Source organism: Anomalospiza imberbis, chromosome 10 (genome assembly GCF_031753505.1).
Source record: "Anomalospiza imberbis isolate Cuckoo-Finch-1a 21T00152 chromosome 10, ASM3175350v1, whole genome shotgun sequence".
In the NCBI taxonomy this organism is placed as follows: Eukaryota; Metazoa; Chordata; class Aves; order Passeriformes; family Viduidae; genus Anomalospiza; species Anomalospiza imberbis.
In genome coordinates this window covers 24,386,076-24,392,043 of record NC_089690.1, presented here as the reverse complement: position 1 = coordinate 24,392,043, position 5,968 = coordinate 24,386,076, and the positions used below count along the sequence as shown (strand labels likewise).

The window sequence follows — 5,968 nt, the reverse complement described above, 5'->3', positions numbered from 1 at the left end:
TCTCTGAGGCCACAGAAACGAAGAGTGGTCAAAGAATCAGTCTCAAAAGAACTTTAGCATTGATGTTAAAGTAATGAATTTATGTCTCTAAGCTTTTATGCTTGTTTACAAATGACTCATGATGATTGGAGCTAACAAAAATTTCATTTTGCATTATCTAGATACTTTCTGCTAACAAATGAAGTAGAAGTAAAGCCCAAGTAAATTACACATTTGAGTAACATTAAAATGCAGCAAACTTAATTCTCCAATGACTGCAAAAGGCTTTTTTACTCCTACATTATGTCAGTAACTCCACAGCTATGGAATCAGCCATCACCCACCCATTTGATTGACAGTATTATCACTCTGATGGTTTTCTGTGCTACACATACCATAATTTTCCCTTTTTTCCCTATTTTTGCATTTAGATTAGGAACTGGATTTGTCTTCCAAGCCATGCTACTTTCTTCTCTCTATTGACAACACATTCTCTGGAAAATTCCCATTTTTTTACCCAGCCTGCCAATTAATGTGCTTAAACTTTTTTCCCTGGTCTTCAAGTAACGATTTTTTGTGCATGTTAAATTCCCTTCTCAATGGGACCAGATGTGACTCTTCAGTCAACTGCTCCTGAAACACAGAGTACACCTCCTGAGTGTCCCTTCCCATTTTACACTCTCCTTAGTCACTGTGAATCTTGGGTTATCCTCCTGCACCCTTCAGTGCCCATCACCTTAGTGGACCAGGCTATCGACCAAACATACATCTATTTAAATACAAATATACATGTATTTAAATACAAATATACATGTAGTTAAATACAAATATACGTGTAGTTAAATACATACGAACCAGTGTAGCTCCATGGAGGTCACTGGAACAGGAGTGATTTTACCAGTGTCCCCACATTTACAGTTCAATGTACAAGGCACTTTAACCCAGGAGAACTACAGTGAAAAGAGGGAGAGAGAGAGAGAGATGAAAAAGAAACTTATAGTATTAATTACTGTGACACAGCCACAACAATCAGTGGTCTGCCACAGCTTGTGCAGTGATTTCACAAACTTGCAAAAATGGGAGGTTCGGTGGAGGGTTTAAAAGGCAGTAAAAAGGCCCAATATTGAGGAAGCTATTTTTTTCCTTTTGAACTCCCTGCTTATTTCCAAAAGAAGTAAACACTGCACACACCACTGACTCAACCAGCTCATCCTCCACACTCCGCTGCAGCATCTGCAATACAATTCTCAAGTCTGTTTGGTTCTCCCTTGCCTTGTAACTAGAAAGGGAAAAAAGATAGCAAAGCAGTTCAGCTTTCTGGAAGAGACAAGAGAGTCCATGCCATATCAGTGCGATCAGAATTCCAAAGAGGAAAGTCATGTCCCTTTTTCCTACATTATCAGTTGCTAACTCATCCCTTTTAGATTCACACAGGACTTTGGTCCAGGTTTTATGCTGCAAATCTGACCCGCTCCAACTGCAATTTAGTTATCTCTATTCAGGTTTTTTTTTCCCCCTTTTTTTTTCCCCCCCAATACAGTCTAATCTTCATTGTTTACATTTTAATTGCCTGGCAGTGCCAAGTTGTTTTGGTTCAGTGGAACCACTGAGGCGACATTTATCACAAGCCTTACACTGGAACCAAGTTCAGTTCCCACCAAAAAGAACTGTTACTCCCATCAGTGACTTTTTGTTCTGAAAACAAGGCTACTGATTTGGCTGAAGGAAACAAAACAGCCTTTCCCACCCTGAGATAGCTGCAAGACTCTCATCTCAGCAGTGAAACAGAGGGGAGGTGCCACAGAGCCAAGGATATTGTGTTTCTGGAGGACCAGGTACTGACTGAGAGGCTAAATCACAGAGAAAGAAAGATGCTTCCTTTTTCAAGCACTCCTTGTGGATAAAAAATTCAAAGTAATTTTCGTTCACGTGTTGGCCAGAGGAAGCAAGAGTGAGAGAGATCCTGGTATTTTGGAGAAGGGAAATGGATCAGTTCTCTGATCACCCTGTAGTCCCTGTCCTGCCAATGACACCGGGAGGCATCAGCAGTTTGTCCTGCTCCTTAGACAGCACAGTCAGGCCAAAGCAGGCTCAAAGTCACCACAGCTAATTAATCAAATACCTGGAGTACTTCAACAGATGTTGGAGTTTACTTCAGTTTCCTCTCACCTTAAAGAAAGGGGAAACACAGCGGCTATGTGCTGATCCTTGGGAGCACCTTCCAACCTGAGCTGTGCTGGGATTCCATATGTGAAGAGCTGTGGGAGGATTTCCTTGGATCACCTGTGCTCTGCCCTGAGGTATGGGCCCAAAACGGAGCAATTCTGGAACTACAGGACTCCTTGGTTAACATAATAATATGCAAAAATGTGTACCCATCTCTGAGAGGAACAGGGGCTCTGCTAAACAGCAGTGAACAATGGTTTAAAGCCAGCAGCTAAGGAACATCAGAGGAAACAATGTTGGAGGGGGATTAAAGGGAGGTAGCATGTAATTATCCCAGTTGGAACCCAGCCTAGAGCTGCATTTCAAACTGCTTTTCCTTTTTCAAGAATAATTACAATGAAAACACTTAACCAACACTGTCAAAACAGATGTCAATATTCCATTCAAAATACTTAGGAGCTTTTCATTATTAGAAGGGAACAACTGAGAACATCAGAAGTTACAGATTGTACACATCTCTTGTCCGTCCGTTTGTCAACTGCCAGAAATTAAGGTAGTGCACAGATCCAGCTGGTTAGAAGGAAGAGGTTAAAGTCAGCTGTGGACGCAGCAGTAATTTAAAAAATCTGAATAATGTGTGTTTATTCCTAAGCAGAGCTCTGTGGCACCGCTCAAGGCCTGGCTGTGCCCTTTGACACAGCTGAGGGAGCTGTGATTGTGTCACGGACAAACTGCTGGAGGTGAAGGAGTAGGAGACATTTCACCTCTGCCACTGACAATATTGTGCTTGCCTGGACCTCTGCTGCAGACTCTGAAATCCCCACTAGTGCTGAAAACCGAAGAGATGGGAGGCTAAAAGTGAGGCGCTCGGTCTCTTTCTGCTCGGGAGTAACAGACCATGCACACCACATTACAGACAGGAGGATTTTCTGAGAAGTTAGTGTCCTCGAAGAGTTTATAGGAACACTACAAAAGGTTTTTCATGTTCCTTTCAAGTAAAAGAGCAGCTCTGATAGCATCTACTCCTATTGAACTTTTTATTCATTCCAAACTTTCTTTTGTTCTGCAGGGTTGGTTTTTTTTCTTGGCAAACACAGGGAATTTACTTGGGTACAGAAGTACATCTTGACCAAGTATTTTGCAGTTAAAATATTTCTCTTTGTTGGATGGAATAAAAAACCTCACTGTGACATTTTGCTGTCCCAAAATTATTTCTACCATCTTGAAAGTTCTTCTATGCCAGGATAGGAAATAAAACATAATGGATTTTGGGCATAGAAGGGAAGATAATTTTATTTTTTTTCTTTTTAAAAAGCAACGAGCTAAACATCAGTCACAGCAAATAGGGAGCAAAATCTATCATAAACATCACCAGTGTCTGTGTGTCTGAAATAATAGGTGCTTTTATACTTTCAAGTAACCATATGAACAGACCATTTCTGACACACCTACTGGTGGGCTGGCACACACAGTTATTTATAAAGGGACAATGCAAAAGTTAGCTCAAATTTGCACCAGTGGTAATTTCTTGCCATCAGCAGAGCTTGTCCCAGTACAAATTTGGCTTTAGAATCTGAGTTTTTCCAGAATCAGTTTTCTAAACAGATCTAAATGAAAAAGCTGGATGCAGAGTGAACTCTTGGAAAGCTGTCTTGATTATTAAAAGCTGAAACTCGAGAAGCAGCCTTCACAATTAATGTAATACTGATCCAAAGGCAATTAATTTTAACTTTGGATGAATAAGAATTAAATTTGCCAGACTTTAAAAGCTTGCCTTTTCCCATCCTGCCTGCTTTCCTCTGTGTAACTGACACCAAACAATTTGTCTCACACGAAAGCCTATATGGATATTATGGCACATTAGGGGAAGTTTTACAGTTTGCTATCTATGAGAGAAAAGAGAACAGCTCTTCTTTGTCCTCCTCTGAATGAAATATTGCTGTTCTCAACTGCTGGATTCTGAATTCCGTGGCTCAAGCAGTCCCCAGCTCATTTCAGTGCCCAAACTGCTTGTCTGTGATGAATGGATTTTTAAACCTCAAGCTTCCTTCCTACATCATTAGAAAGTTCCTTTTAAATTCTCAGATGAGCCAGGTGTGAGTTCTGCATGCAAAAGAAGCTGTGGGGAGCTGGGGGCAATAATGCAATGCCCAGCCAAGCTGGCAGTGCCAGCAGCAGCCTCACAGCCTCTCCAGAAATCGGCAATCCTAACTTGATTTCAACAAGCAGGTGTATTCTGGTTGCCTAAGCACAGGCTTCACTTCACACAAAAGAAAGTCATGGCTAAATGCAGCAATTTCCCTCACCTCTGCTCCAAAAGCAAGATTAGCTTTACATATCAAGGTACTTTCTTCTAGAATAAATGAAATGTCTCTATTAACCTTACCTTCACCCTGTTCTGGAAAGAGGGAAAAATTCTTTTAAAACATTTGATAAGCAATTTTAGGGAATCACCAAACCCAGTGCCTGGGTTTCCACACAGCACTACCCCCAGGCATCTCAACGAGCATATTTGTGTGCATTCTTAAATTGCCCCAAGCATACCTGAACACTTCCTAAACTTTAATCTGACAACTGAAAAAAGGAGACTCAGTAACCACTTCCTTCTGCTGTCGGATTAAAACTTTCAGCAAGCCTTAATTCCTTTTAGTTCAATTCTAAGCCAGGACAATTCTGCAGCTCTGGTGAATCTGAACATGCCAGCTTGTAGCCTTGCAATTTGCAAGATCAGGAACAGCTGGAGGCCAGGCAGGCCCCAGTTCTTGAAACATGGGCACAATTCTTTTGTCTTATCAGTTGCAAATGCATCATGAAGATGAGATAATGAAAATCAAAATACAGGGTGAGTCAGAGCTAGTGTTGGGAAGGTTATTTTGGGTTTTCATTTTACTTAAGGGTGGCAGTTGTAAGAGGTATGCTCAATACCTCTTGAAGAACCCTGGCTTTTTATATACTGTTTTTTAATAGAAAATTCTTTTTCTTTACACAGAATATCAATACAGGGGGTATTATTGGATTAGCCTCATATGAGATAAACTTTTTATATCTTCTTTTGCTTAAATAATTGATTGTCACTTTTTTTCATTTAACTGCTGCTTTTCCAGTCTGTGAGAACAAAATTCAACTGACATTAAAGTGAAAAATTGTGTGTGAAAGCATATTATAGTCCAGGTTAGCAACTCTACTCAATGATCCTATTTTTATATTGTAGTTAATCACTTCTGAAAAACTGCAACTGCTTTCTTCTTCTTACTCATGTGACTGTCAATATTAGCAGTGTCAGAAGTTTCAGAATTTTACCTGTTGTATCTGAACACCAGAAAGACATAATCATGCAAAGGTTTTACTCTAGTAGTATAGTTTGATATGCTGACCTTGAGTTTATATGACCTGGCCTCAACCTTGCTCTCACTGAAAGCTGTGGCAGATAGTGTTTAAAAGTCTACCTGGGACACAGGGTACTAATATTATATCCAGACTGAAAATGTGGGAGTCAGTTATTTAACTTAATCCTGTATAAGGTCTTCCTTGTTCATTCCCTCTTACTAACTGCTAAGCTAAGAAAAATTAAAATAATGAAAACAGAAATCTTGACTGAGTAGTACTGACAAATCCAGTTACTAAATACTTAAGCATATAAGGGAATGTTACAGGGAGTAAATATTAGGCAGGATGTCACTTTTCTCAGTTATCTGCTGAGGACTGTTCTCAGTACATTTGCTTCTCCAGTTGGCTCCTCTGTAGCCACAGAGATAGCAATTAATTGCTTCCCTTGATTAGAACTCACAGCTGCACCTACAGCAAGAAGGCTCCTTCTGAAATT

General features: G+C 40.2%; 1 long non-coding RNA gene across 1 annotated transcript; it reads right to left on the bottom strand.

The window, feature by feature from the left end:
* Positions 1–2,761: 2,761 nt before the first annotated feature.
* LOC137479603 (uncharacterized) lies at positions 2,762–5,651 on the bottom strand. The gene is made up of 2 exons (XR_011002385.1): positions 4,690–5,651; positions 2,762–2,974 (listed from the first exon to the last, which is right to left on the bottom strand). It is a non-coding gene; the product is annotated as an uncharacterized lncRNA (long non-coding RNA).
* Between the last annotated feature and the right edge of the window lie 317 nt (positions 5,652–5,968).